The sequence below is a fragment of the Pelodiscus sinensis genome, chromosome 26 (assembly GCF_052426305.1).
Source record: "Pelodiscus sinensis isolate ZL-2025 chromosome 26, ASM5242630v1, whole genome shotgun sequence".
In the NCBI taxonomy this organism is placed as follows: Eukaryota; Metazoa; Chordata; order Testudines; family Trionychidae; genus Pelodiscus; species Pelodiscus sinensis.
In genome coordinates, this window is record NC_143077.1 from 13,979,461 (window position 1) to 14,002,661 (window position 23,201).

General features: G+C 64.2%; 35 non-coding genes across 35 annotated transcripts; all 35 read left to right on the forward strand.

Annotated features, from left to right (window-relative positions):
• Positions 1–395: 395 nt before the first annotated feature.
• Positions 396–467, forward strand: TRNAD-GUC (transfer RNA aspartic acid (anticodon GUC)). Its single transcript has one exon. It is a non-coding gene; the product is annotated as a tRNA-Asp (tRNA).
• Positions 468–891: 424 nt separating this feature from the next.
• On the forward strand, positions 892–963 carry TRNAH-GUG (transfer RNA histidin (anticodon GUG)). The gene has a single exon. It is a non-coding gene; the product is annotated as a tRNA-His (tRNA).
• A 597-nt stretch (positions 964–1,560) lies between these two features.
• Positions 1,561–1,632, forward strand: TRNAD-GUC (transfer RNA aspartic acid (anticodon GUC)). The gene has a single exon. It is a non-coding gene; the product is annotated as a tRNA-Asp (tRNA).
• Positions 1,633–2,056: 424 nt separating this feature from the next.
• TRNAH-GUG (transfer RNA histidin (anticodon GUG)) lies at positions 2,057–2,128 on the forward strand. Its single transcript has one exon. It is a non-coding gene; the product is annotated as a tRNA-His (tRNA).
• Positions 2,129–2,713: 585 nt separating this feature from the next.
• Positions 2,714–2,785, forward strand: TRNAD-GUC (transfer RNA aspartic acid (anticodon GUC)). Its single transcript has one exon. It is a non-coding gene; the product is annotated as a tRNA-Asp (tRNA).
• Positions 2,786–3,209: 424 nt separating this feature from the next.
• Positions 3,210–3,281, forward strand: TRNAH-GUG (transfer RNA histidin (anticodon GUG)). Its single transcript has one exon. It is a non-coding gene; the product is annotated as a tRNA-His (tRNA).
• Positions 3,282–4,370: 1,089 nt separating this feature from the next.
• TRNAH-GUG (transfer RNA histidin (anticodon GUG)) lies at positions 4,371–4,442 on the forward strand. Its single transcript has one exon. It is a non-coding gene; the product is annotated as a tRNA-His (tRNA).
• Positions 4,443–5,027: 585 nt separating this feature from the next.
• On the forward strand, positions 5,028–5,099 carry TRNAD-GUC (transfer RNA aspartic acid (anticodon GUC)). Its single transcript has one exon. It is a non-coding gene; the product is annotated as a tRNA-Asp (tRNA).
• A 424-nt stretch (positions 5,100–5,523) lies between these two features.
• Positions 5,524–5,595, forward strand: TRNAH-GUG (transfer RNA histidin (anticodon GUG)). Its single transcript has one exon. It is a non-coding gene; the product is annotated as a tRNA-His (tRNA).
• Positions 5,596–6,192: 597 nt separating this feature from the next.
• Positions 6,193–6,264, forward strand: TRNAD-GUC (transfer RNA aspartic acid (anticodon GUC)). The gene has a single exon. It is a non-coding gene; the product is annotated as a tRNA-Asp (tRNA).
• Positions 6,265–6,688: 424 nt separating this feature from the next.
• Positions 6,689–6,760, forward strand: TRNAH-GUG (transfer RNA histidin (anticodon GUG)). The gene has a single exon. It is a non-coding gene; the product is annotated as a tRNA-His (tRNA).
• Positions 6,761–7,345: 585 nt separating this feature from the next.
• On the forward strand, positions 7,346–7,417 carry TRNAD-GUC (transfer RNA aspartic acid (anticodon GUC)). Its single transcript has one exon. It is a non-coding gene; the product is annotated as a tRNA-Asp (tRNA).
• Positions 7,418–7,841: 424 nt separating this feature from the next.
• TRNAH-GUG (transfer RNA histidin (anticodon GUG)) lies at positions 7,842–7,913 on the forward strand. Its single transcript has one exon. It is a non-coding gene; the product is annotated as a tRNA-His (tRNA).
• A 585-nt stretch (positions 7,914–8,498) lies between these two features.
• TRNAD-GUC (transfer RNA aspartic acid (anticodon GUC)) lies at positions 8,499–8,570 on the forward strand. Its single transcript has one exon. It is a non-coding gene; the product is annotated as a tRNA-Asp (tRNA).
• A 424-nt stretch (positions 8,571–8,994) lies between these two features.
• On the forward strand, positions 8,995–9,066 carry TRNAH-GUG (transfer RNA histidin (anticodon GUG)). The gene has a single exon. It is a non-coding gene; the product is annotated as a tRNA-His (tRNA).
• A 585-nt stretch (positions 9,067–9,651) lies between these two features.
• Positions 9,652–9,723, forward strand: TRNAD-GUC (transfer RNA aspartic acid (anticodon GUC)). Its single transcript has one exon. It is a non-coding gene; the product is annotated as a tRNA-Asp (tRNA).
• A 424-nt stretch (positions 9,724–10,147) lies between these two features.
• Positions 10,148–10,219, forward strand: TRNAH-GUG (transfer RNA histidin (anticodon GUG)). The gene has a single exon. It is a non-coding gene; the product is annotated as a tRNA-His (tRNA).
• A 1,081-nt stretch (positions 10,220–11,300) lies between these two features.
• On the forward strand, positions 11,301–11,372 carry TRNAH-GUG (transfer RNA histidin (anticodon GUG)). The gene has a single exon. It is a non-coding gene; the product is annotated as a tRNA-His (tRNA).
• Positions 11,373–11,943: 571 nt separating this feature from the next.
• On the forward strand, positions 11,944–12,015 carry TRNAD-GUC (transfer RNA aspartic acid (anticodon GUC)). Its single transcript has one exon. It is a non-coding gene; the product is annotated as a tRNA-Asp (tRNA).
• Positions 12,016–13,592: 1,577 nt separating this feature from the next.
• TRNAH-GUG (transfer RNA histidin (anticodon GUG)) lies at positions 13,593–13,664 on the forward strand. The gene has a single exon. It is a non-coding gene; the product is annotated as a tRNA-His (tRNA).
• A 581-nt stretch (positions 13,665–14,245) lies between these two features.
• On the forward strand, positions 14,246–14,317 carry TRNAD-GUC (transfer RNA aspartic acid (anticodon GUC)). Its single transcript has one exon. It is a non-coding gene; the product is annotated as a tRNA-Asp (tRNA).
• A 424-nt stretch (positions 14,318–14,741) lies between these two features.
• On the forward strand, positions 14,742–14,813 carry TRNAH-GUG (transfer RNA histidin (anticodon GUG)). The gene has a single exon. It is a non-coding gene; the product is annotated as a tRNA-His (tRNA).
• A 579-nt stretch (positions 14,814–15,392) lies between these two features.
• Positions 15,393–15,464, forward strand: TRNAD-GUC (transfer RNA aspartic acid (anticodon GUC)). Its single transcript has one exon. It is a non-coding gene; the product is annotated as a tRNA-Asp (tRNA).
• A 1,081-nt stretch (positions 15,465–16,545) lies between these two features.
• On the forward strand, positions 16,546–16,617 carry TRNAD-GUC (transfer RNA aspartic acid (anticodon GUC)). Its single transcript has one exon. It is a non-coding gene; the product is annotated as a tRNA-Asp (tRNA).
• A 424-nt stretch (positions 16,618–17,041) lies between these two features.
• TRNAH-GUG (transfer RNA histidin (anticodon GUG)) lies at positions 17,042–17,113 on the forward strand. The gene has a single exon. It is a non-coding gene; the product is annotated as a tRNA-His (tRNA).
• A 581-nt stretch (positions 17,114–17,694) lies between these two features.
• TRNAD-GUC (transfer RNA aspartic acid (anticodon GUC)) lies at positions 17,695–17,766 on the forward strand. The gene has a single exon. It is a non-coding gene; the product is annotated as a tRNA-Asp (tRNA).
• Positions 17,767–18,190: 424 nt separating this feature from the next.
• On the forward strand, positions 18,191–18,262 carry TRNAH-GUG (transfer RNA histidin (anticodon GUG)). The gene has a single exon. It is a non-coding gene; the product is annotated as a tRNA-His (tRNA).
• Positions 18,263–18,841: 579 nt separating this feature from the next.
• On the forward strand, positions 18,842–18,913 carry TRNAD-GUC (transfer RNA aspartic acid (anticodon GUC)). The gene has a single exon. It is a non-coding gene; the product is annotated as a tRNA-Asp (tRNA).
• Positions 18,914–19,337: 424 nt separating this feature from the next.
• On the forward strand, positions 19,338–19,409 carry TRNAH-GUG (transfer RNA histidin (anticodon GUG)). The gene has a single exon. It is a non-coding gene; the product is annotated as a tRNA-His (tRNA).
• Positions 19,410–19,994: 585 nt separating this feature from the next.
• TRNAD-GUC (transfer RNA aspartic acid (anticodon GUC)) lies at positions 19,995–20,066 on the forward strand. Its single transcript has one exon. It is a non-coding gene; the product is annotated as a tRNA-Asp (tRNA).
• Positions 20,067–20,490: 424 nt separating this feature from the next.
• Positions 20,491–20,562, forward strand: TRNAH-GUG (transfer RNA histidin (anticodon GUG)). The gene has a single exon. It is a non-coding gene; the product is annotated as a tRNA-His (tRNA).
• A 585-nt stretch (positions 20,563–21,147) lies between these two features.
• On the forward strand, positions 21,148–21,219 carry TRNAD-GUC (transfer RNA aspartic acid (anticodon GUC)). Its single transcript has one exon. It is a non-coding gene; the product is annotated as a tRNA-Asp (tRNA).
• Positions 21,220–21,643: 424 nt separating this feature from the next.
• On the forward strand, positions 21,644–21,715 carry TRNAH-GUG (transfer RNA histidin (anticodon GUG)). Its single transcript has one exon. It is a non-coding gene; the product is annotated as a tRNA-His (tRNA).
• A 579-nt stretch (positions 21,716–22,294) lies between these two features.
• TRNAD-GUC (transfer RNA aspartic acid (anticodon GUC)) lies at positions 22,295–22,366 on the forward strand. Its single transcript has one exon. It is a non-coding gene; the product is annotated as a tRNA-Asp (tRNA).
• Positions 22,367–22,790: 424 nt separating this feature from the next.
• On the forward strand, positions 22,791–22,862 carry TRNAH-GUG (transfer RNA histidin (anticodon GUG)). Its single transcript has one exon. It is a non-coding gene; the product is annotated as a tRNA-His (tRNA).
• Positions 22,863–23,201: the final 339 nt, after the last annotated feature.

Genomic DNA, 23,201 nt, shown 5'->3' on the forward strand with positions numbered 1-23,201 from the left:
TGTGCTTGGAAGGTGGGTGCAGCGGGCGCGGAAAGGAAAGGAAGGCTGTGCGGGCCTGAGAAGCTGAAGCGCTTGGAAGGCCAAGGGCTGCCGTGGCTGAGGGCGTGGCATGTGAGGAAAGGGGAGGGCAGGAAGGAAGGGTTGTGAGAGGAGGGAGAAGGTGGTGAGGAGGGCAAGTGTGGGAAGAGGGGAGGTGGGAGAGGAGGTGAGTAGCGCCCCCAAGGCCTCGTGGTCAGAGCAAGGGTGGTAGAAGTAGGAGAGGGCTGTGGGCGCGTGCAGCCCAGGGGTGTTGGAAGGCCAAGTGAGGAAGCGGGGCTGTTGCTCGGGGCGGCTGTGGGGTGCAGAGGCCATAGGTACTGTGGCAGAGCAGGCTGGAGCAAGAGGCCCTGCTCCTTTCCTCGTTAGTATAGTGGTGAGTATCCCCGCCTGTCACGCGGGAGACCGGGGTTCGATTCCCCGACGGGGAGAGCGCCACCCTCCCCTTTTTGCCCGGAGGCAGAGAGATGCCGCCTGCCCCGCACGGCAAGCAGCACTCCCGCCCCGGCAGGGTGATTCTTACCCGCAGAGAGACAAGGAGCCTGCAAAGCCACCGGCTCCGGCTTGCCCTTGCCGTAGCCTGACGGCAAGACACGCCCGTGGAGCGCACGCTGCAGAGCGACAAAGGGGCAGACTGTGGCCGAGGGCACGAGGAGCATGAGGGTGGCGACGGAGAGAGAAAAGCGGAGCGGCAGCAGGCCGGTCTCCGGTCTTCTTCTCCTTTGGGAATGGTGTGGAGTGTGAGAGTCCCAGGGAGACTTGAGAAGTATCCCCCGGCCTAGGTGAGGGAGGCGGCCTTTGTGCGAGCGCAGAGCTGAGCCTTCACGGCTCAGGTGCGGCTGAGCTTGCGTCCCGGCCGTGGTCGTATAGTGGTTAGTACTCTGTGCTGTGGCCGCAGCAACCTCGGTTCGAATCCGAGTCACGGCATGGCTTTTTTAGTGAGGGATCTTCAGAGCGGCAGCCTGCTTGCGCCCGAGTGCACAGAGGGCCAGCAGCTGTCCCTGGCTTGGGCTTGGGCTTGGGAGTGGAGCGGACGGGTGGCAAGGCGAGCAGGGGGACTCCTTCCTTCCTTCCTTCCTGGGTGCCAGAGTCCATGAGCAGCTCCTTCCCTCCTGGAAAGCGCTGTGCTTGGAAGGTGGGTGCAGCGGGCGCGGAAAGGAAAGGAAGGCTGTGCGGGCCTGAGAAGCTGAAGCGCTTGGAAGGCCAAGGGCTGCCGTGGCTGAGGGCGTGGCATGTGAGGAAAGGGGAGGGCAGGAAGGAAGGGTTGTGAGAGGAGGGAGAAGGTGGTGAGGAGGGCAAGTGTGGGAAGAGGGGAGGTGGGAGAGGAGGTGAGTAGCGCCCCCAAGGCCTCGTGGTCAGAGCAAGGGTGGTAGAAGTAGGAGAGGGCTGTGGGCGCGTGCAGCCCAGGGGTGTTGGAAGGCCAAGTGAGGAAGCGGAAGCGGGGCTGTTGCTCGGGGCGGCTGTGGGGTGCAGAGGCCATAGGTAGTGCGGCAGAGCAGGCTGGAGTAAGAGGCCCTGCTCCTTTCCTCGTTAGTATAGTGGTGAGTATCCCCGCCTGTCACGCGGGAGACCGGGGTTCGATTCCCCGACGGGGAGAGCGCCACCCTCCCCTTTTTGCCCGGAGGCAGAGAGATGCCGCCTGCCCCGCACGGCAAGCAGCACTCCCGCCCCGGCAGGGTGATTCTTACCCGCAGAGAGACAAGGAGCCTGCAAAGCCACCGGCTCCGGCTTGCCCTTGCCGTAGCCTGACGGCAAGACACGCCCGTGGAGCGCACGCTGCAGAGCGACAAAGGGGCAGACTGTGGCCGAGGGCACGAGGAGCATGAGGGTGGCGACGGAGAGAGAAAAGCGGAGCGGCAGCAGGCCGGTCTCCGGTCTTCTTCTCCTTTGGGAATGGTGTGGAGTGTGAGAGTCCCAGGGAGACTTGAGAAGTATCCCCCGGCCTAGGTGAGGGAGGCGGCCTTTGTGCGAGCGCAGAGCTGAGCCTTCACGGCTCAGGTGCGGCTGAGCTTGCGTCCCGGCCGTGGTCGTATAGTGGTTAGTACTCTGTGCTGTGGCCGCAGCAACCTCGGTTCGAATCCGAGTCACGGCATGGCTTTTTTAGTGAGGGATCTTCAGAGCGGCAGCCTGCTTGCGCCCGAGTGCACAGAGGGCCAGCAGCTGTCCCTGGCTTGGGCTTGGGCTTGGGAGTGGAGCGGACGGGTGGCAAGGCGAGCAGGGGGACTCCTTCCTTCCTTCCTTCCTGGGTGCCAGAGTCCATGAGCAGCTCCTTCCCTCCTGGAAAGCGCTGTGCTTGGAAGGTGGGTGCAGCGGGCGCGGAAAGGAAAGGAAGGCTGTGCAGGCCTGAGAAGCTGAAGCGCTTGGAAGGCCAAGGGCTGCCGTGGCTGAGGGCGTGGCATGTGAGGAAAGGGGAGGGCAGGAAGGAAGGGTTGTGAGAGGAGGGAGAAGGTGGTGAGGAGGGCAAGTGTGGGAAGAGGGGAGGTGAGTAGCGCCCCCAAGGCCTCGTGGTCAGAGCAAGGGTGGTAGAAGTAGGAGAGGGCTGTGGGCGCGTGCAGCCCAGGGGTGTTGGAAGGCCAAGTGAGGAAGCGGAAGCGGGGCTGTTGCTCGGGGCGGCTGTGGGGTGCAGAGGCCATAGGTAGTGCGGCAGAGCAGGCTGGAGCAAGAGGCCCTGCTCCTTTCCTCGTTAGTATAGTGGTGAGTATCCCCGCCTGTCACGCGGGAGACCGGGGTTCGATTCCCCGACGGGGAGAGCGCCACCCTCCCCTTTTTGCCCGGAGGCAGAGAGATGCCGCCTGCCCCGCACGGCAAGCAGCACTCCCGCCCCGGCAGGGTGATTCTTACCCGCAGAGAGACAAGGAGCCTGCAAAGCCACCGGCTCCGGCTTGCCCTTGCCGTAGCCTGACGGCAAGACACGCCCGTGGAGCGCACGCTGCAGAGCGACAAAGGGGCAGACTGTGGCCGAGGGCACGAGGAGCATGAGGGTGGCGACGGAGAGAGAAAAGCGGAGCGGCAGCAGGCCGGTCTCCGGTCTTCTTCTCCTTTGGGAATGGTGTGGAGTGTGAGAGTCCCAGGGAGACTTGAGAAGTATCCCCCGGCCTAGGTGAGGGAGGCGGCCTTTGTGCGAGCGCAGAGCTGAGCCTTCACGGCTCAGGTGCGGCTGAGCTTGCGTCCCGGCCGTGGTCGTATAGTGGTTAGTACTCTGTGCTGTGGCCGCAGCAACCTCGGTTCGAATCCGAGTCACGGCATGGCTTTTTTAGTGAGGGATCTTCAGAGCGGCAGCCTGCTTGCGCCCGAGTGCACAGAGGGCCAGCAGCTGTCCCTGGCTTGGGCTTGGGCTTGGGAGTGGAGCGGACGGGTGGCAAGGCGAGCAGGGGGACTCCTTCCTTCCTTCCTGGGTGCCAGAGTCCATGAGCAGCTCCTTCCCTCCTGGAAAGCGCTGTGCTTGGAAGGTGGGTGCAGCGGGCGCGGAAAGGAAAGGAAGGCTGTGCGGGCCTGAGAAGCTGAAGCGCTTGGAAGGCCAAGGGCTGCCGTGGCTGAGGGCGTGGCATGTGAGGAAAGGGGAGGGCAGGAAGGAAGGGTTGTGAGAGGAGGGAGAAGGTGGTGAGGAGGGCAAGTGTGGGAAGAGGGGAGGTGGGAGAGGAGGTGAGTAGCGCCCCCAAGGCCTCGTGGTCAGAGCAAGGGTGGTAGAAGTAGGAGAGGGCTGTGGGCGCGTGCAGCCCAGGGGTGTTGGAAGGCCAAGTGAGGAAGCGGAAGCGGGGCTGTTGCTCGGGGCGGCTGTGGGGTGCAGAGGCCATAGGTAGTGCGGCAGAGCAGGCTGGAGCAAGAGGCCCTGCTCCTTTCCTCGTTAGTATAGTGGTGAGTATCCCCGCCTGTCATGCGGGAGACCGGGGTTCGATTCCCCGACGGGGAGAGCGCCACCCTCCCCTTTTTGCCCGGAGGCAGAGAGATGCCGCCTGCCCCGCACGGCAAGCAGCACTCCCGCCCCGGCAGGGTGATTCTTACCCGCAGAGAGACAAGGAGCCTGCAAAGCCACCGGCTCCGGCTTGCCCTTGCCGTAGCCTGACGGCAAGACACGCCCGTGGAGCGCACGCTGCAGAGCGACAAAGGGGCAGACTGTGGCCGAGGGCACGAGGAGCATGAGGGTGGCGACGGAGAGAGAAAAGCGGAGCGGCAGCAGGCCGGTCTCCGGTCTTCTTCTCCTTTGGGAATGGTGTGGAGTGTGAGAGTCCCAGGGAGACTTGAGAAGTATCCCCCGGCCTAGGTGAGGGAGGCGGCCTTTGTGCGAGCGCAGAGCTGAGCCTTCACGGCTCAGGTGCGGCTGAGCTTGCGTCCCGGCCGTGGTCGTATAGTGGTTAGTACTCTGTGCTGTGGCCGCAGCAACCTCGGTTCGAATCCGAGTCACGGCATGGCTTTTTTAGTGAGGGATCTTCAGAGCGGCAGCCTGCTTGCGCCCGAGTGCACAGAGGGCCAGCAGCTGTCCCTGGCTTGGGCTTGGGCTTGGGAGTGGAGCGGACGGGTGGCAAGGCGAGCAGGGGGACTCCTTCCTTCCTTCCTTCCTGGGTGCCAGAGTCCATGAGCAGCTCCTTCCCTCCTGGAAAGCGCTGTGCTTGGAAGGTGGGTGCAGCGGGCGCGGAAAGGAAAGGAAGGCTGTGCGGGCCTGAGAAGCTGAAGCGCTTGGAAGGCCAAGGGCTGCCGTGGCTGAGGGCGTGGCATGTGAGGAAAGGGGAGGGCAGGAAGGAAGGGTTGTGAGAGGAGGGAGAAGGTGGTGAGGAGGGCAAGTGTGGGAAGAGGGGAGGTGAGTAGCGCCCCCAAGGCCTCGTGGTCAGAGCAAGGGTGGTAGAAGTAGGAGAGGGCTGTGGGCGCGTGCAGCCCAGGGGTGTTGGAAGGCCAAGTGAGGAAGCGGAAGCGGGGCTGTTGCTCGGGGCGGCTGTGGGGTGCAGAGGCCATAGGTAGTGCGGCAGAGCAGGCTGGAGCAAGAGGCCCTGCTCCTTTCCTCGTTAGTATAGTGGTGAGTATCCCCGCCTGTCACGCGGGAGACCGGGGTTCGATTCCCCGACGGGGAGAGCGCCACCCTCCCCTTTTTGCCCGGAGGCAGAGAGATGCCGCCTGCCCCGCACGGCAAGCAGCACTCCCGCCCCGGCAGGGTGATTCTTACCCGCAGAGAGACAAGGAGCCTGCAAAGCCACCGGCTCCGGCTTGCCCTTGCCGTAGCCTGACGGCAAGACACGCCCGTGGAGCGCACGCTGCAGAGCGACAAAGGGGCAGACTGTGGCCGAGGGCACGAGGAGCATGAGGGTGGCGACGGAGAGAGAAAAGCGGAGCGGCAGCAGGCCGGTCTCCGGTCTTCTTCTCCTTTGGGAATGGTGTGGAGTGTGAGAGTCCCAGGGAGACTTGAGAAGTATCCCCCGGCCTAGGTGAGGGAGGCGGCCTTTGTGCGAGCGCAGAGCTGAGCCTTCACGGCTCAGGTGCGGCTGAGCTTGCGTCCCGGCCGTGGTCGTATAGTGGTTAGTACTCTGTGCTGTGGCCGCAGCAACCTCGGTTCGAATCCGAGTCACGGCATGGCTTTTTTAGTGAGGGATCTTCAGAGCGGCAGCCTGCTTGCGCCCGAGTGCACAGAGGGCCAGCAGCTGTCCCTGGCTTGGGCTTGGGCTTGGGAGTGGAGCGGACGGGTGGCAAGGCGAGCAGGGGGACTCCTTCCTTCCTTCCTTCCCGGGTGCCAGAGTCCATGAGCAGCTCCTTCCCTCCTGGAAAGCGCTGTGCTTGGAAGGTGGGTGCAGCGGGCGCGGAAAGGAAAGGAAGGCTGTGCGGGCCTGAGAAGCTGAAGCGCTTGGAAGGCCAAGGGCTGCCGTGGCTGAGGGCGTGGCATGTGAGGAAAGGGGAGGGCAGGAAGGAAGGGTTGTGAGAGGAGGGAGAAGGTGGTGAGGAGGGCAAGTGTGGGAAGAGGGGAGGTGGGAGAGGAGGTGAGTAGCGCCCCCAAGGCCTCGTGGTCAGAGCAAGGGTGGTAGAAGTAGGAGAGGGCTGTGGGCGCGTGCAGCCCAGGGGTGTTGGAAGGCCAAGTGAGGAAGCGGAAGCGGGGCTGTTGCTCGGGGCGGCTGTGGGGTGCAGAGGCCATAGGTAGTGCGGCAGAGCAGGCTGGAGCAAGAGGCCCTGCTCCTTTCCTCGTTAGTATAGTGGTGAGTATCCCCGCCTGTCACGCGGGAGACCGGGGTTCGATTCCCCGACGGGGAGAGCGCCACCCTCCCCTTTTTGCCCGGAGGCAGAGAGATGCCGCCTGCCCCGCACGGCAAGCAGCACTCCCGCCCCGGCAGGGTGATTCTTACCCGCAGAGAGACAAGGAGCCTGCAAAGCCACCGGCTCCGGCTTGCCCTTGCCGTAGCCTGACGGCAAGACACGCCCGTGGAGCGCACGCTGCAGAGCGACAAAGGGGCAGACTGTGGCCGAGGGCACGAGGAGCATGAGGGTGGCGACGGAGAGAGAAAAGCGGAGCGGCAGCAGGCCGGTCTCCGGTCTTCTTCTCCTTTGGGAATGGTGTGGAGTGTGAGAGTCCCAGGGAGACTTGAGAAGTATCCCCCGGCCTAGGTGAGGGAGGCGGCCTTTGTGCGAGCGCAGAGCTGAGCCTTCACGGCTCAGGTGCGGCTGAGCTTGCGTCCCGGCCGTGGTCGTATAGTGGTTAGTACTCTGTGCTGTGGCCGCAGCAACCTCGGTTCGAATCCGAGTCACGGCATGGCTTTTTTAGTGAGGGATCTTCAGAGCGGCAGCCTGCTTGCGCCCGAGTGCACAGAGGGCCAGCAGCTGTCCCTGGCTTGGGCTTGGGCTTGGGAGTGGAGCGGACGGGTGGCAAGGCGAGCAGGGGGACTCCTTCCTTCCTTCCTTCCTGGGTGCCAGAGTCCATGAGCAGCTCCTTCCCTCCTGGAAAGCGCTGTGCTTGGAAGGTGGGTGCAGCGGGCGCGGAAAGGAAAGGAAGGCTGTGCGGGCCTGAGAAGCTGAAGCGCTTGGAAGGCCAAGGGCTGCCGTGGCTGAGGGCGTGGCATGTGAGGAAAGGGGAGGGCAGGAAGGAAGGGTTGTGAGAGGAGGGAGAAGGTGGTGAGGAGGGCAAGTGTGGGAAGAGGGGAGGTGAGTAGCGCCCCCAAGGCCTCGTGGTCAGAGCAAGGGTGGTAGAAGTAGGAGAGGGCTGTGGGCGCGTGCAGCCCAGGGGTGTTGGAAGGCCAAGTGAGGAAGCGGAAGCGGGGCTGTTGCTCGGGGCGGCTGTGGGGTGCAGAGGCCATAGGTAGTGCGGCAGAGCAGGCTGGAGCAAGAGGCCCTGCTCCTTTCCTCGTTAGTATAGTGGTGAGTATCCCCGCCTGTCACGCGGGAGACCGGGGTTCGATTCCCCGACGGGGAGAGCGCCACCCTCCCCTTTTTGCCCGGAGGCAGAGAGATGCCGCCTGCCCCGCACGGCAAGCAGCACTCCCGCCCCGGCAGGGTGATTCTTACCCGCAGAGAGACAAGGAGCCTGCAAAGCCACCGGCTCCGGCTTGCCCTTGCCGTAGCCTGACGGCAAGACACGCCCGTGGAGCGCACGCTGCAGAGCGACAAAGGGGCAGACTGTGGCCGAGGGCACGAGGAGCATGAGGGTGGCGACGGAGAGAGAAAAGCGGAGCGGCAGCAGGCCGGTCTCCGGTCTTCTTCTCCTTTGGGAATGGTGTGGAGTGTGAGAGTCCCAGGGAGACTTGAGAAGTATCCCCCGGCCTAGGTGAGGGAGGCGGCCTTTGTGCGAGCGCAGAGCTGAGCCTTCACGGCTCAGGTGCGGCTGAGCTTGCGTCCCGGCCGTGGTCGTATAGTGGTTAGTACTCTGTGCTGTGGCCGCAGCAACCTCGGTTCGAATCCGAGTCACGGCATGGCTTTTTTAGTGAGGGATCTTCAGAGCGGCAGCCTGCTTGCGCCCGAGTGCACAGAGGGCCAGCAGCTGTCCCTGGCTTGGGCTTGGGCTTGGGAGTGGAGCGGACGGGTGGGAAGGCGAGCAGGGGGACTCCTTCCTTCCTTCCTTCCTGGGTGCCAGAGTCCATGAGCAGCTCCTTCCCTCCTGGAAAGCGCTGTGCTTGGAAGGTGGGTGCAGCGGGCACGGAAAGGAAAGGAAGGCTGTGCGGGCCTGAGAAGCTGAAGCGCTTGGAAGGCCAAGGGCTGCCGTGGCTGAGGGCGTGGCATGTGAGGAAAGGGGAGGGCAGGAAGGAAGGGTTGTGAGAGGAGGGAGAAGGTGGTGAGGAGGGCAAGTGTGGGAAGAGGGGAGGTGAGTAGCGCCCCCAAGGCCTCGTGGTCAGAGCAAGGGTGGTAGAAGTAGGAGAGGGCTGTGGGCGCGTGCAGCCCAGGGGTGTTGGAAGGCCAAGTGAGGAAGCGGAAGCGGGGCTGTTGCTCGGGGCGGCTGTGGGGTGCAGAGGCCATAGGTAGTGCAGCAGAGGAGGCTGGAGCAAGAGGCCCTGCTCCTTTCCTCGTTAGTATAGTGGTGAGTATCCCCGCCTGTCACGCGGGAGACCGGGGTTCGATTCCCCGACGGGGAGAGCGCCACCCTCCCCTTTTTGCCCGGAGGCAGAGAGATGCCGCCTGCCCCGCACGGCAAGCAGCACTCCCGCCCCGGCAGGGTGATTCTTACCCGCAGAGAGACAAGGAGCCTGCAAAGCCACCGGCTCCGGCTTGCCCTTGCCGTAGCCTGACGGCAAGACACGCCCGTGGAGCGCACGCTGCAGAGCGACAAAGGGGCAGACTGTGGCCGAGGGCACGAGGAGCATGAGGGTGGCGACGGAGAGAGAAAAGCGGAGCGGCAGCAGGCCGGTCTCCGGTCTTCTTCTCCTTTGGGAATGGTGTGGAGTGTGAGAGTCCCAGGGAGACTTGAGAAGTATCCCCCGGCCTAGGTGAGGGAGGCGGCCTTTGTGCGAGCGCAGAGCTGAGCCTTCACGGCTCAGGTGCGGCTGAGCTTGCGTCCCGGCCGTGGTCGTATAGTGGTTAGTACTCTGTGCTGTGGCCGCAGCAACCTCGGTTCGAATCCGAGTCACGGCATGGCTTTTTTAGTGAGGGATCTTCAGAGCGGCAGCCTGCTTGCGCCCGAGTGCACAGAGGGCCAGCAGCTGTCCCTGGCTTGGGCTCGGGCTTGGGAGTGGAGCGGACGGGTGGCAAGGCGAGCAGGGGGACTCCTTCCTTCCTTCCTTCCTGGGTGCCAGAGTCCATGAGCAGCTCCTTCCCTCCTGGAAAGCGCTGTGCTTGGAAGGTGGGTGCAGCGGGCGCGGAAAGGAAAGGAATGCTGTGCGGGCCTGAGAAGCTGAAGCGCTTGGAAGGCCAAGGGCTGCCGTGGCTGAGGGCGTGGCATGTGAGGAAAGGGGAGGGCAGGAAGGAAGGGTTGTGAGAGGAGGGAGAAGGTGGTGAGGAGGGCAAGTGTGGGAAGAGGGGAGGTGAGTAGCGCCCCCAAGGCCTCGTGGTCAGAGCAAGGGTGGTAGAAGTAGGAGAGGGCTGTGGGCGCGTGCAGCCCAGGGGTGTTGGAAGGCCAAGTGAGGAAGCGGAAGCGGGGCTGTTGCTCGGGGCGGCTGTGGGGTGCAGAGGCCATAGGTAGTGCGGCAGAGCAGGCTGGAGCAAGAGGCCCTGCTCCTTTCCTCGTTAGTATAGTGGTGAGTATCCCCGCCTGTCACGCGGGAGACCGGGGTTCGATTCCCCGACGGGGAGAGCGCCACCCTCCCCTTTTTGCCCGGAGGCAGAGAGATGCCGCCTGCCCCGCACGGCAAGCAGCACTCCCGCCCCGGCAGGGTGATTCTTACCCGCAGAGAGACAAGGAGCCTGCAAAGCCACCGGCTCCGGCTTGCCCTTGCCGTAGCCTGACGGCAAGACACGCCCGTGGAGCGCACGCTGCAGAGCGACAAAGGGGCAGACTGTGGCCGAGGGCACGAGGAGCATGAGGGTGGCGACGGAGAGAGAAAAGCGGAGCGGCAGCAGGCCGGTCTCCGGTCTTCTTCTCCTTTGGGAATGGTGTGGAGTGTGAGAGTCCCAGGGAGACTTGAGAAGTATCCCCCGGCCTAGGTGAGGGAGGCGGCCTTTGTGCGAGCGCAGAGCTGAGCCTTCACGGCTCAGGTGCGGCTGAGCTTGCGTCCCGGCCGTGGTCGTATAGTGGTTAGTACTCTGTGCTGTGGCCGCAGCAACCTCGGTTCGAATCCGAGTCACGGCATGGCTTTTTTAGTGAGGGATCTTCAGAGCGGCAGCCTGCTTGCGCCCGAGTGCACAGAGGGCCAGCAGCTGTCCCTGGCTTGGGCTTGGGCTTGGGAGTGGAGCGGACGGGTGGCAAGGCGAGCAGGGGGACTCCTTCCTTCCTTCCTTCCTGGGTGCCAGAGTCCATGAGCAGCTCCTTCCCTCCTGGAAAGCGCTGTGCTTGGAAGGTGGGTGCAGCGGGCGCGGAAAGGAAAGGAAGGCTGTGCGGGCCTGAGAAGCTGAAGCGCTTGGAAGGCCAAGGGCTGCCGTGGCTGAGGGCGTGGCATGTGAGGAAAGGGGAGGGCAGGAAGGAAGGGTTGTGAGAGGAGGGAGAAGGTGGTGAGGAGGGCAAGTGTGGGAAGAGGGGAGGTGAGTAGCGCCCCCAAGGCCTCGTGGTCAGAGCAAGGGTGGTAGAAGTAGGAGAGGGCTGTGGGCGCGTGCAGCCCAGGGGTGTTGGAAGGCCAAGTGAGGAAGCGGAAGCGGGGCTGTTGCTCGGGGCGGCTGTGGGGTGCAGAGGCCATAGGTAGTGCGGCAGAGCAGGCTGGAGCAAGAGGCCCTGCTCCTTTCCTCGTTAGTATAGTGGTGAGTATCCCCGCCTGTCACGCGGGAGACCAGGGTTCGATTCCCCGACGGGGAGAGCGCCACCCTCCCCTTTTTGCCCGGAGGCAGAGAGATGCCGCCTGCCCCGCACGGCAAGCAGCACTCCCGCCCCGGCAGGGTGATTCTTACCCGCAGAGAGACAAGGAGCCTGCAAAGCCACCGGCTCCGGCTTGCCCTTGCCGTAGCCTGAGGGCAAGACACGCCCGTGGAGCGCACGCTGCAGAGCGACAAAGGGGCAGACTGTGGCCGAGGGCACGAGGAGCATGAGGGTGGCGACGGAGAGAGAAAAGCGGAGCGGCAGCAGGCCGGTCTCCGGTCTTCTTCTCCTTTGGGAATGGTGTGGAGTGTGAGAGTCCCAGGGAGACTTGAGAAGTATCCCCCGGCCTAGGTGAGGGAGGCGGCCTTTGTGCGAGCGCAGAGCTGAGCCTTCACGGCTCAGGTGCGGCTGAGCTTGCGTCCCGGCCGTGGTCGTATAGTGGTTAGTACTCTGTGCTGTGGCCGCAGCAACCTCGGTTCGAATCCGAGTCACGGCATGGCTTTTTTAGTGAGGGATCTTCAGAGCGGCAGCCTGCTTGGGCCCGAGTGCACAGAGGGCCAGCAGCTGTCCCTGGCTTGGGCTTGGGAGTGGAGCGGACGGGTGGCAAGGCGAGCAGGGGGACTCCTTCCTTCCTGGGTGCCAGAGTCCATGAGCAGCTCCTTCCCTCCTGGAAAGCGCTGTGCTTGGAAGGTGGGTGCAGCGGGCGCGGAAAGGAAAGGAAGGCTGTGCGGGCCTGAGAAGCTGAAGCGCTTGGAAGGCCAAGGGCTGCCGTGGCTGAGGGCGTGGCATGTGAGGGAAGGGGAGGGCAGGAAGGAAGGGTTGTGAGAGGAGGGAGAAGGTGGTGAGGAGGGCAAGTGTGGGAAGAGGGGAGGTGAGTAGCGCCCCCAAGGCCTCGTGGTCAGAGCAAGGGTGGTAGAAGTAGGAGAGGGCTGTGGGCGCGTGCAGCCCAGGGGTGTTGGAAGGCCAAGTGAGGAAGCGGAAGCGGGGCTGTTGCTCGGGGCGGCTGTGGGGTGCAGAGGCCATAGGTAGTGTGGCAGAGCAGGCTGGAGCAAGAGGCCCTGCTCCTTTCCTCGTTAGTATAGTGGTGAGTATCCCCGCCTGTCACGCGGGAGACCGGGGTTCGATTCCCCGACGGGGAGAGCGCCACCCTCCCCTTTTTGCCCGGAGGCAGAGAGATGCCGCCTGCCCCGCACGGCAAGCAGCACTCCCGCCCCGGCAGGGTGATTCTTACCCGCAGAGAGACAAGGAGCCTGCAAAGCCACCGGCTCCGGCTTGCCCTTGCCGTAGCCTGACGGCAAGACACGCCCGTGGAGCGCACGCTGCAGAGCGACAAAGGGGCAGACTGTGGCTGAGGGCACGAGGAGCATGAGGGTGGCGACGGAGAGAGAAAAGCGGAGCGGCAGCAGGCCGGTCTCCGGTCTTCTTCTCCTTTGGGAATGGTGTGGAGTGTGAGAGTCCCAGGGAGACTTGAGAAGTATCCCCCGGCCTAGGTGAGGGAGGCGGCCTTTGTGCGAGCGCAGAGCTGAGCCTTCACGGCTCAGGTGCGGCTGAGCTTGCGTCCCGGCCGTGGTCGTATAGTGGTTAGTACTCTGTGCTGTGGCCGCAGCAACCTCGGTTTGAATCCGAGTCACGGCATGGCTTTTTTAGTGAGGGATCTTCAGAGCGGCAGCCTGCTTGCGCCCGAGTGCACAGAGGGCCAGCAGCTGTCCCTGGCTTGGGCTTGGGCTTGGGAGTGGAGCGGACGGGTGGCAAGGCGAGCAGGGGGACTCCTTCCTTCCTTCCTTCCTGGGTGCCAGAGTCCATGAGCAGCTCCTTCCCTCCTGGAAAGCGCTGTGCTTGGAAGGTGGGTGCAGCGGGCGCGGAAAGGAAAGGAAGGCTGTGCGGGCCTGAGAAGCTGAAGCGCTTGGAAGGCCAAGGGCTGCCGTGGTTGAGGGCGTGGCATGTGAGGAAAGGGGAGGGCAGGAAGGAAGGGTTGTGAGAGGAGGGAGAAGGTGGTGAGGAGGGCAAGTGTGGGAAGAGGGGAGGTGAGTAGCGCCCCCAAGGCCTCGTGGTCAGAGCAAGGGTGGTAGAAGTAGGAGAGGGCTGTGGGCGCGTGCAGCCCAGGGGTGTTGGAAGGCCAAGTGAGGAAGCGGAAGCGGGGCTGTTGCTCGGGGCGGCTGTGGGGTGCAGAGGCCATAGGTAGTGCGGCAGAGCAGGCTGGAGCAAGAGGCCCTGCTCCTTTCCTCGTTAGTATAGTGGTGAGTATCCCCGCCTGTCACGCGGGAGACCGGGGTTTGATTCCCCGACGGGGAGAGCGCCACCCTCCCCTTTTTGCCCGGAGGCAGAGAGATGCCGCCTGCCCCGCACGGCAAGCAGCACTCCCGCCCCGGCAGGGTGATTCTTACCCGCAGAGAGACAAGGAGCCTGCAAAGCCACCGGCTCCGGCTTGCCCTTGCCGTAGCCTGACGGCAAGACACGCCCGTGGAGCGCACGCTGCAGAGCGACAAAGGGGCAGACTGTGGCCGAGGGCACGAGGAGCATGAGGGTGGCGACGGAGAGAGAAAAGCGGAGCGGCAGCAGGCCGGTCTCCGGTCTTCTTCTCCTTTGGGAATGGTGTGGAGTGTGAGAGTCCCAGGGAGACTTGAGAAGTATCCCCCGGCCTAGGTGAGGGAGGCGGCCTTTGTGCGAGCGCAGAGCTGAGCCTTCACGGCTCAGGTGCGGCTGAGCTTGCGTCCCGGCCGTGGTCGTATAGTGGTTAGTACTCTGTGCTGTGGCCGCAGCAACCTCGGTTCGAATCCGAGTCACGGCATGGCTTTTTTAGTGAGGGATCTTCAGAGCGGCAGCCTGCTTGGGCCCGAGTGCACAGAGGGCCAGCAGCTGTCCCTGGCTTGGGCTTGGGTTTGGGAGTGGAGCGGACGGGTGGCAAGGCGAGCAGGGGGACTCCTTCCTTCCTTCCCGGGTGCCAGAGTCCATGAGCAGCTCCTTCCCTCCTGGAAAGCGCTGTGCTTGGAAGGTGGGTGCAGCGGGCGCGGAAAGGAAAGGAAGGCTGTGCGGGCCTGAGAAGCTGAAGCGCTTGGAAGGCCAAGGGCTGCCGTGGCTGAGGGCGTGGCATGTGAGGAAAGGGGAGGGCAGGAAGGAAGGGTTGTGAGAGGAGGGAGAAGGTGGTGAGGAGGGCAAGTGTGGGAAGAGGGGAGGTGAGTAGCGCCCCCAAGGCCTCGTGGTCAGAGCAAGGGTGGTAGAAGTAGGAGAGGGCTGTGGGCGCGTGCAGCCCAGGGGTGTTGGAAGGCCAAGTGAGGAAGCGGAAGCGGGGCTGTTGCTCGGGGCGGCTGTGGGGTGCAGAGGCCATAGGTAGTGCGGCAGAGCAGGCTGGAGCAAGAGGCCCTGCTCCTTTCCTCGTTAGTATAGTGGTGAGTATCCCCGCCTGTCACGCGGGAGACCGGGGTTCGATTCCCCGACGGGGAGAGCGCCACCCTCCCCTTTTTGCCCGGAGGCAGAGAGATGCCGCCTGCCCCGCACGGCAAGCAGCACTCCCGCCCCGGCAGGGTGATTCTTACCCGCAGAGAGACAAGGAGCCTGCAAAGCCACCGGCTCCGGCTTGCCCTTGCCGTAGCCTGAGGGCAAGACACGCCCGTGGAGCGCACGCTGCAGAGCGACAAAGGGGCAGACTGTGGCCGAGGGCACGAGGAGCATGAGGGTGGCGACGGAGAGAGAAAAGCGGAGCGGCAGCAGGCCGGTCTCCGGTCTTCTTCTCCTTTGGGAATGGTGTGGAGTGTGAGAGTCCCAGGGAGACTTGAGAAGTATCCCCCGGCCTAGGTGAGGGAGGCGGCCTTTGTGCGAGCGCAGAGCTGAGCCTTCACGGCTCAGGTGCGGCTGAGCTTGCGTCCCGGCCGTGGTCGTATAGTGGTTAGTACTCTGTGCTGTGGCCGCAGCAACCTCGGTTCGAATCCGAGTCACGGCATGGCTTTTTTAGTGAGGGATCTTCAGAGCGGCAGCCTGCTTGCGCCCGAGTGCACAGAGGGCCAGCAGCTGTCCCTGGCTTGGGCTTGGGAGTGGAGCGGACGGGTGGCAAGGCGAGCAGGGGGACTCCTTCCTTCCTTCCTTCCTGGGTGCCAGAGTCCATGAGCAGCTCCTTCCCTCCTGGAAAGCGCTGTGCTTGGAAGGTGGGTGCAGCGGGCGCGGAAAGGAAAGGAAGGCTGTGCGGGCCTGAGAAGCTGAAGCGCTTGGAAGGCCAAGGGCTGCCGTGGCTGAGGGCGTGGCATGTGAGGAAAGGGGAGGGCAGGAAGGAAGGGTTGTGAGAGGAGGGAGAAGGTGGTGAGGAGGGCAAGTGTGGGAAGAGGGGAGGTGAGTAGCGCCCCCAAGGCCTCGTGGTCAGAGCAAGGGTGGTAGAAGTAGGAGAGGGCTGTGGGCGCGTGCAGCCCAGGGGTGTTGGAAGGCCAAGTGAGGAAGCGGAAGCGGGGCTGTTGCTCGGGGCGGCTGTGGGGTGCAGAGGCCATAGGTAGTGCGGCAGAGCAGGCTGGAGCAAGAGGCCCTGCTCCTTTCCTCGTTAGTATAGTGGTGAGTATCCCCGCCTGTCACGCGGGAGACCGGGGTTCGATTCCCCGACGGGGAGAGCGCCACCCTCCCCTTTTTGCCCGGAGGCAGAGAGATGCCGCCTGCCCCGCACGGCAAGCAGCACTCCCGCCCCGGCAGGGTGATTCTTACCCGCAGAGAGACAAGGAGCCTGCAAAGCCACCGGCTCCGGCTTGCCCTTGCCGTAGCCTGACGGCAAGACACGCCCGTGGAGCGCACGCTGCAGAGCGACAAAGGGGCAGACTGTGGCTGAGGGCACGAGGAGCATGAGGGTGGCGACGGAGAGAGAAAAGCGGAGCGGCAGCAGGCCGGTCTCCGGTCTTCTTCTCCTTTGGGAATGGTGTGGAGTGTGAGAGTCCCAGGGAGACTTGAGAAGTATCCCCCGGCCTAGGTGAGGGAGGCGGCCTTTGTGCGAGCGCAGAGCTGAGCCTTCACGGCTCAGGTGCGGCTGAGCTTGCGTCCCGGCCGTGGTCGTATAGTGGTTAGTACTCTGTGCTGTGGCCGCAGCAACCTCGGTTTGAATCCGAGTCACGGCATGGCTTTTTTAGTGAGGGATCTTCAGAGCGGCAGCCTGCTTGCGCCCGAGTGCACAGAGGGCCAGCAGCTGTCCCTGGCTTGGGCTTGGGCTTGGGAGTGGAGCGGACGGGTGGCAAGGCGAGCAGGGGGACTCCTTCCTTCCTTCCTTCCTGGGTGCCAGAGTCCATGAGCAGCTCCTTCCCTCCTGGAAAGCGCTGTGCTTGGAAGGTGGGTGCAGCGGGCGCGGAAAGGAAAGGAAGGCTGTGCGGGCCTGAGAAGCTGAAGCGCTTGGAAGGCCAAGGGCTGCCGTGGCTGAGGGCGTGGCATGTGAGGAAAGGGGAGGGCAGGAAGGAAGGGTTGTGAGAGGAGGGAGAAGGTGGTGAGGAGGGCAAGTGTGGGAAGAGGGGAGGTGAGTAGCGCCCCCAAGGCCTCGTGGTCAGAGCAAGGGTGGTAGAAGTAGGAGAGGGCTGTGGGCGCGTGCAGCCCAGGGGTGTTGGAAGGCCAAGTGAGGAAGCGGAAGCGGGGCTGTTGCTCGGGGCGGCTGTGGGGTGCAGAGGCCATAGGTAGTGCGGCAGAGCAGGCTGGAGCAAGAGGCCCTGCTCCTTTCCTCGTTAGTATAGTGGTGAGTATCCCCGCCTGTCACGCGGGAGACCGGGGTTCGATTCCCCGACGGGGAGAGCGCCACCCTCCCCTTTTTGCCCGGAGGCAGAGAGATGCCGCCTGCCCCGCACGGCAAGCAGCACTCCCGCCCCGGCAGGGTGATTCTTACCCGCAGAGAGACAAGGAGCCTGCAAAGCCACCGGCTCCGGCTTGCCCTTGCCGTAGCCTGACGGCAAGACACGCCCGTGGAGCGCACGCTGCAGAGCGACAAAGGGGCAGACTGTGGCCGAGGGCACGAGGAGCATGAGGGTGGCGACGGAGAGAGAAAAGCGGAGCGGCAGCAGGCCGGTCTCCGGTCTTCTTCTCCTTTGGGAATGGTGTGGAGTGTGAGAGTCCCAGGGAGACTTGAGAAGTATCCCCCGGCCTAGGTGAGGGAGGCGGCCTTTGTGCGAGCGCAGAGCTGAGCCTTCACGGCTCAGGTGCGGCTGAGCTTGCGTCCCGGCCGTGGTCGTATAGTGGTTAGTACTCTGTGCTGTGGCCGCAGCAACCTCGGTTCGAATCCGAGTCACGGCATGGCTTTTTTAGTGAGGGATCTTCAGAGCGGCAGCCTGCTTGGGCCCGAGTGCACAGAGGGCCAGCAGCTGTCCCTGGCTTGGGCTTGGGTTTGGGAGTGGAGCGGACGGGTGGCAAGGCGAGCAGGGGGACTCCTTCCTTCCTTCCCGGGTGCCAGAGTCCATGAGCAGCTCCTTCCCTCCTGGAAAGCGCTGTGCTTGGAAGGTGGGTGCAGCGGGCGCGGAAAGGAAAGGAAGGCTGTGCGGGCCTGAGAAGCTGAAGCGCTTGGAAGGCCAAGGGCTGCCGTGGCTGAGGGCGTGGCATGTGAGGAAAGGGGAGGGCAGGAAGGAAGGGTTGTGAGAGGAGGGAGAAGGTGGTGAGGAGGGCAAGTGTGGGAAGAGGGGAGGTGAGTAGCGCCCCCAAGGCCTCGTGGTCAGAGCAAGGGTGGTAGAAGTAGGAGAGGGCTGTGGGCGCGTGCAGCCCAGGGGTGTTGGAAGGCCAAGTGAGGAAGCGGAAGCGGGGCTGTTGCTCGGGGCAGCTGTGGGGTGCAGAGGCCATAGGTAGTGCGGCAGAGCAGGCTGGAGCAAGAGGCCCTGCTCCTTTCCTCGTTAGTATAGTGGTGAGTATCCCCGCCTGTCACGCGGGAGACCGGGGTTCGATTCCCCGACGGGGAGAGCGCCACCCTCCCCTTTTTGCCCGGAGGCAGAGAGATGCCGCCTGCCCCGCACGGCAAGCAGCACTCCCGCCCCGGCAGGGTGATTCTTACCCGCAGAGAGACAAGGAGCCTGCAAAGCCACCGGCTCCGGCTTGCCCTTGCCGTAGCCTGAGGGCAAGACACGCCCGTGGAGCGCACGCTGCAGAGCGACAAAGGGGCAGACTGTGGCCGAGGGCACGAGGAGCATGAGGGTGGCGACGGAGAGAGAAAAGCGGAGCGGCAGCAGGCCGGTCTCCGGTCTTCTTCTCCTTTGGGAATGGTGTGGAGTGTGAGAGTCCCAGGGAGACTTGAGAAGTATCCCCCGGCCTAGGTGAGGGAGGCGGCCTTTGTGCGAGCGCAGAGCTGAGCCTTCACGGCTCAGGTGCGGCTGAGCTTGCGTCCCGGCCGTGGTCGTATAGTGGTTAGTACTCTGTGCTGTGGCCGCAGCAACCTCGGTTCGAATCCGAGTCACGGCATGGCTTTTTTAGTGAGGGATCTTCAGAGCGGCAGCCTGCTTGGGCCCGAGTGCACAGAGGGCCAGCAGCTGTCCCTGGCTTGGGCTTGGGAGTGGAGCGGACGGGTGGCAAGGCGAGCAGGGGGACTCCTTCCTTCCTTCCTTCCTGGGTGCCAGAGTCCATGAGCAGCTCCTTCCCTCCTGGAAAGCGCTGTGCTTGGAAGGTGGGTGCAGCGGGCGCGGAAAGGAAAGGAAGGCTGTGCGGGCCTGAGAAGCTGAAGCGCTTGGAAGGCCAAGGGCTGCCGTGGCTGAGGGCGTGGCATGTGAGGGAAGGGGAGGGCAGGAAGGAAGGGTTGTGAGAGGAGGGAGAAGGTGGTGAGGAGGGCAAGTGTGGGAAGAGGGGAGGTGAGTAGCGCCCCCAAGGCCTCGTGGTCAGAGCAAGGGTGGTAGAAGTAGGAGAGGGCTGTGGGCGCGTGCAGCCCAGGGGTGTTGGAAGGCCAAGTGAGGAAGCGGAAGCGGGGCTGTTGCTCGGGGCGGCTGTGGGGTGCAGAGGCCATAGGTAGTGCGGCAGAGCAGGCTGGAGCAAGAGGCCCTGCTCCTTTCCTCGTTAGTATAGTGGTGAGTATCCCCGCCTGTCACGCGGGAGACCGGGGTTCGATTCCCCGACGGGGAGAGCGCCACCCTCCCCTTTTTGCCCGGAGGCAGAGAGATGCCGCCTGCCCCGCACGGCAAGCAGCACTCCCGCCCCGGCAGGGTGATTCTTACCCGCAGAGAGACAAGGAGCCTGCAAAGCCACCGGCTCCGGCTTGCCCTTGCCGTAGCCTGAGGGCAAGACACGCCCGTGGAGCGCACGCTGCAGAGCGACAAAGGGGCAGACTGTGGCCGAGGGCACGAGGAGCATGAGGGTGGCGACGGAGAGAGAAAAGCGGAGCGGCAGCAGGCCGGTCTCCGGTCTTCTTCTCCTTTGGGAATGGTGTGGAGTGTGAGAGTCCCAGGGAGACTTGAGAAGTATCCCCCGGCCTAGGTGAGGGAGGCGGCCTTTGTGCGAGCGCAGAGCTGAGCCTTCACGGCTCAGGTGCGGCTGAGCTTGCGTCCCGGCCGTGGTCGTATAGTGGTTAGTACTCTGTGCTGTGGCCGCAGCAACCTCGGTTCGAATCCGAGTCACGGCATGGCTTTTTTAGTGAGGGATCTTCAGAGCGGCAGCCTGCTTGGGCCCGAGTGCACAGAGGGCCAGCAGCTGTCCCTGGCTTGGGCTTGGGTTTGGGAGTGGAGCGGACGGGTGGCAAGGCGAGCAGGGGGACTCCTTCCTTCCTTCCTTCCTGGGTGCCAGAGTCCATGAGCAGCTCCTTCCCTCCTGGAAAGCGCTGTGCTTGGAAGGTGGGTGCAGCGGGCGCGGAAAGGAAAGGAAGGCTGTGCGGGCCTGAGAAGCTGAAGCGCTTGGAAGGCCAAGGGCTGCCGTGGCTGAGGGCGTGGCATGTGAGGAAAGGGGAGGGCAGGAAGGAAGGGTTGTGAGAGGAGGGAGAAGGTGGTGAGGAGGGCAAGTGTGGGAAGAGGGGAGGTGAGTAGCGCCCCCAAGGCCTCGTGGTCAGAGCAAGGGTGGTAGAAGTAGGAGAGGGCTGTGGGCGCGTGCAGCCCAGGGGTGTTGGAAGGCCAAGTGAGGAAGCGGAAGCGGGGCTGTTGCTCGGGGCGGCTGTGGGGTGCAGAGGCCATAGGTAGTGCGGCAGAGCAGGCTGGAGCAAGAGGCCCTGCTCCTTTCCTCGTTAGTATAGTGGTGAGTATCCCCGCCTGTCACGCGGGAGACCGGGGTTCGATTCCCCGACGGGGAGAGCGCCACCCTCCCCTTTTTGCCCGGAGGCAGAGAGATGCCGCCTGCCCCGCACGGCAAGCAGCACTCCCGCCCCGGCAGGGTGATTCTTACCCGCAGAGAGACAAGGAGCCTGCAAAGCCACCGGCTCCGGCTTGCCCTTGCCGTAGCCTGACGGCAAGACACGCCCGTGGAGCGCACGCTGCAGAGCGACAAAGGGGCAGACTGTGGCTGAGGGCACGAGGAGCATGAGGGTGGCGACGGAGAGAGAAAAGCGGAGCGGCAGCAGGCCGGTCTCCGGTCTTCTTCTCCTTTGGGAATGGTGTGGAGTGTGAGAGTCCCAGGGAGACTTGAGAAGTATCCCCCGGCCTAGGTGAGGGAGGCGGCCTTTGTGCGAGCGCAGAGCTGAGCCTTCACGGCTCAGGTGCGGCTGAGCTTGCGTCCCGGCCGTGGTCGTATAGTGGTTAGTACTCTGTGCTGTGGCCGCAGCAACCTCGGTTCGAATCCGAGTCACGGCATGGCTTTTTTAGTGAGGGATCTTCAGAGCGGCAGCCTGCTTGCGCCCGAGTGCACAGAGGGCCAGCAGCTGTCCCTGGCTTGGGCTTGGGCTTGGGAGTGGAGCGGACGGGTGGCAAGGCGAGCAGGGGGACTCCTTCCTTCCTTCCTTCCTGGGTGCCAGAGTCCATGAGCAGCTCCTTCCCTCCTGGAAAGCGCTGTGCTTGGAAGGTGGGTGCAGCGGGCGCGGAAAGGAAAGGAAGGCTGTGCGGGCCTGAGAAGCTGAAGCGCTTGGAAGGCCAAGGGCTGCCGTGGCTGAGGGCGTGGCATGTGAGGAAAGGGGAGGGCAGGAAGGAAGGGTTGTGAGAGGAGGGAGAAGGTGGTGAGGAGGGCAAGTGTGGGAAGAGGGGAGGTGAGTAGCGCCCCCAAGGCCTCGTGGTCAGAGCAAGGGTGGTAGAAGTAGGAGAGGGCTGTGGGCGCGTGCAGCCCAGGGGTGTTGGAAGGCCAAGTGAGGAAGCGGAAGCGGGGCTGTTGCTCGGGGCGGCTGTGGGGTGCAGAGGCCATAGGTAGTGCGGCAGAGCAGGCTGGAGCAAGAGGCCCTGCTCCTTTCCTCGTTAGTATAGTGGTGAGTATCCCCGCCTGTCACGCGGGAGACCGGGGTTCGATTCCCCGACGGGGAGAGCGCCACCCTCCCCTTTTTGCCCGGAGGCAGAGAGATGCCGCCTGCCCCGCACGGCAAGCAGCACTCCCGCCCCGGCAGGGTGATTCTTACCCGCAGAGAGACAAGGAGCCTGCAAAGCCACCGGCTCCGGCTTGCCCTTGCCGTAGCCTGACGGCAAGACACGCCCGTGGAGCGCACGCTGCAGAGCGACAAAGGGGCAGACTGTGGCCGAGGGCACGAGGAGCATGAGGGTGGCGACGGAGAGAGAAAAGCGGAGCGGCAGCAGGCCGGTCTCCGGTCTTCTTCTCCTTTGGGAATGGTGTGGAGTGTGAGAGTCCCAGGGAGACTTGAGAAGTATCCCCCGGCCTAGGTGAGGGAGGCGGCCTTTGTGCGAGCGCAGAGCTGAGCCTTCACGGCTCAGGTGCGGCTGAGCTTGCGTCCCGGCCGTGGTCGTATAGTGGTTAGTACTCTGTGCTGTGGCCGCAGCAACCTCGGTTCGAATCCGAGTCACGGCATGGCTTTTTTAGTGAGGGATCTTCAGAGCGGCAGCCTGCTTGGGCCCGAGTGCACAGAGGGCCAGCAGCTGTCCCTGGCTTGGGCTTGGGAGTGGAGCGGACGGGTGGCAAGGCGAGCAGGGGGACTCCTTCCTTCCTTCCTTCCTGGGTGCCAGAGTCCATGAGCAGCTCCTTCCCTCCTGGAAAGCGCTGTGCTTGGAAGGTGGGTGCAGCGGGCGCGGAAAGGAAAGGAAGGCTGTGCGGGCCTGAGAAGCTGAAGCGCTTGGAAGGCCAAGGGCTGCCGTGGCTGAGGGCGTGGCATGTGAGGGAAGGGGAGGGCAGGAAGGAAGGGTTGTGAGAGGAGGGAGAAGGTGGTGAGGAGGGCAAGTGTGGGAAGAGGGGAGGTGAGTAGCGCCCCCAAGGCCTCGTGGTCAGAGCAAGGGTGGTAGAAGTAGGAGAGGGCTGTGGGCGCGTGCAGCCCAGGGGTGTTGGAAGGCCAAGTGAGGAAGCGGAAGCGGGGCTGTTGCTCGGGGCGGCTGTGGGGTGCAGAGGCCATAGGTAGTGCGGCAGAGCAGGCTGGAGCAAGAGGCCCTGCTCCTTTCCTCGTTAGTATAGTGGTGAGTATCCCCGCCTGTCACGCGGGAGACCGGGGTTCGATTCCCCGACGGGGAGAGCGCCACCCTCCCCTTTTTGCCCGGAGGCAGAGAGATGCCGCCTGCCCCGCACGGCAAGCAGCACTCCCGCCCCGGCAGGGTGATTCTTACCCGCAGAGAGACAAGGAGCCTGCAAAGCCACCGGCTCCGGCTTGCCCTTGCCGTAGCCTGAGGGCAAGACACGCCCGTGGAGCGCACGCTGCAGAGCGACAAAGGGGCAGACTGTGGCCGAGGGCACGAGGAGCATGAGGGTGGCGACGGAGAGAGAAAAGCGGAGCGGCAGCAGGCCGGTCTCCGGTCTTCTTCTCCTTTGGGAATGGTGTGGAGTGTGAGAGTCCCAGGGAGACTTGAGAAGTATCCCCCGGCCTAGGTGAGGGAGGCGGCCTTTGTGCGAGCGCAGAGCTGAGCCTTCACGGCTCAGGTGCGGCTGAGCTTGCGTCCCGGCCGTGGTCGTATAGTGGTTAGTACTCTGTGCTGTGGCCGCAGCAACCTCGGTTCGAATCCGAGTCACGGCATGGCTTTTTTAGTGAGGGATCTTCAGAGCGGCAGCCTGCTTGGGCCCGAGTGCACAGAGGGCCAGCAGCTGTCCCTGGCTTGGGCTTGGGTTTGGGAGTGGAGCGGACGGGTGGCAAGGCGAGCAGGGGGACTCCTTCCTTCCTTCCCGGGTGCCAGAGTCCATGAGCAGCTCCTTCCCTCCTGGAAAGCGCTGTGCTTGGAAGGTGGGTGCAGCGGGCGCGGAAAGGAAAGGAAGGCTGTGCGGGCCTGAGAAGCTGAAGCGCTTGGAAGGCCAAGGGCTGCCGTGGCTGAGGGCGTGGCATGTGAGGAAAGGGGAGGGCAGGAAGGAAGGGTTGTGA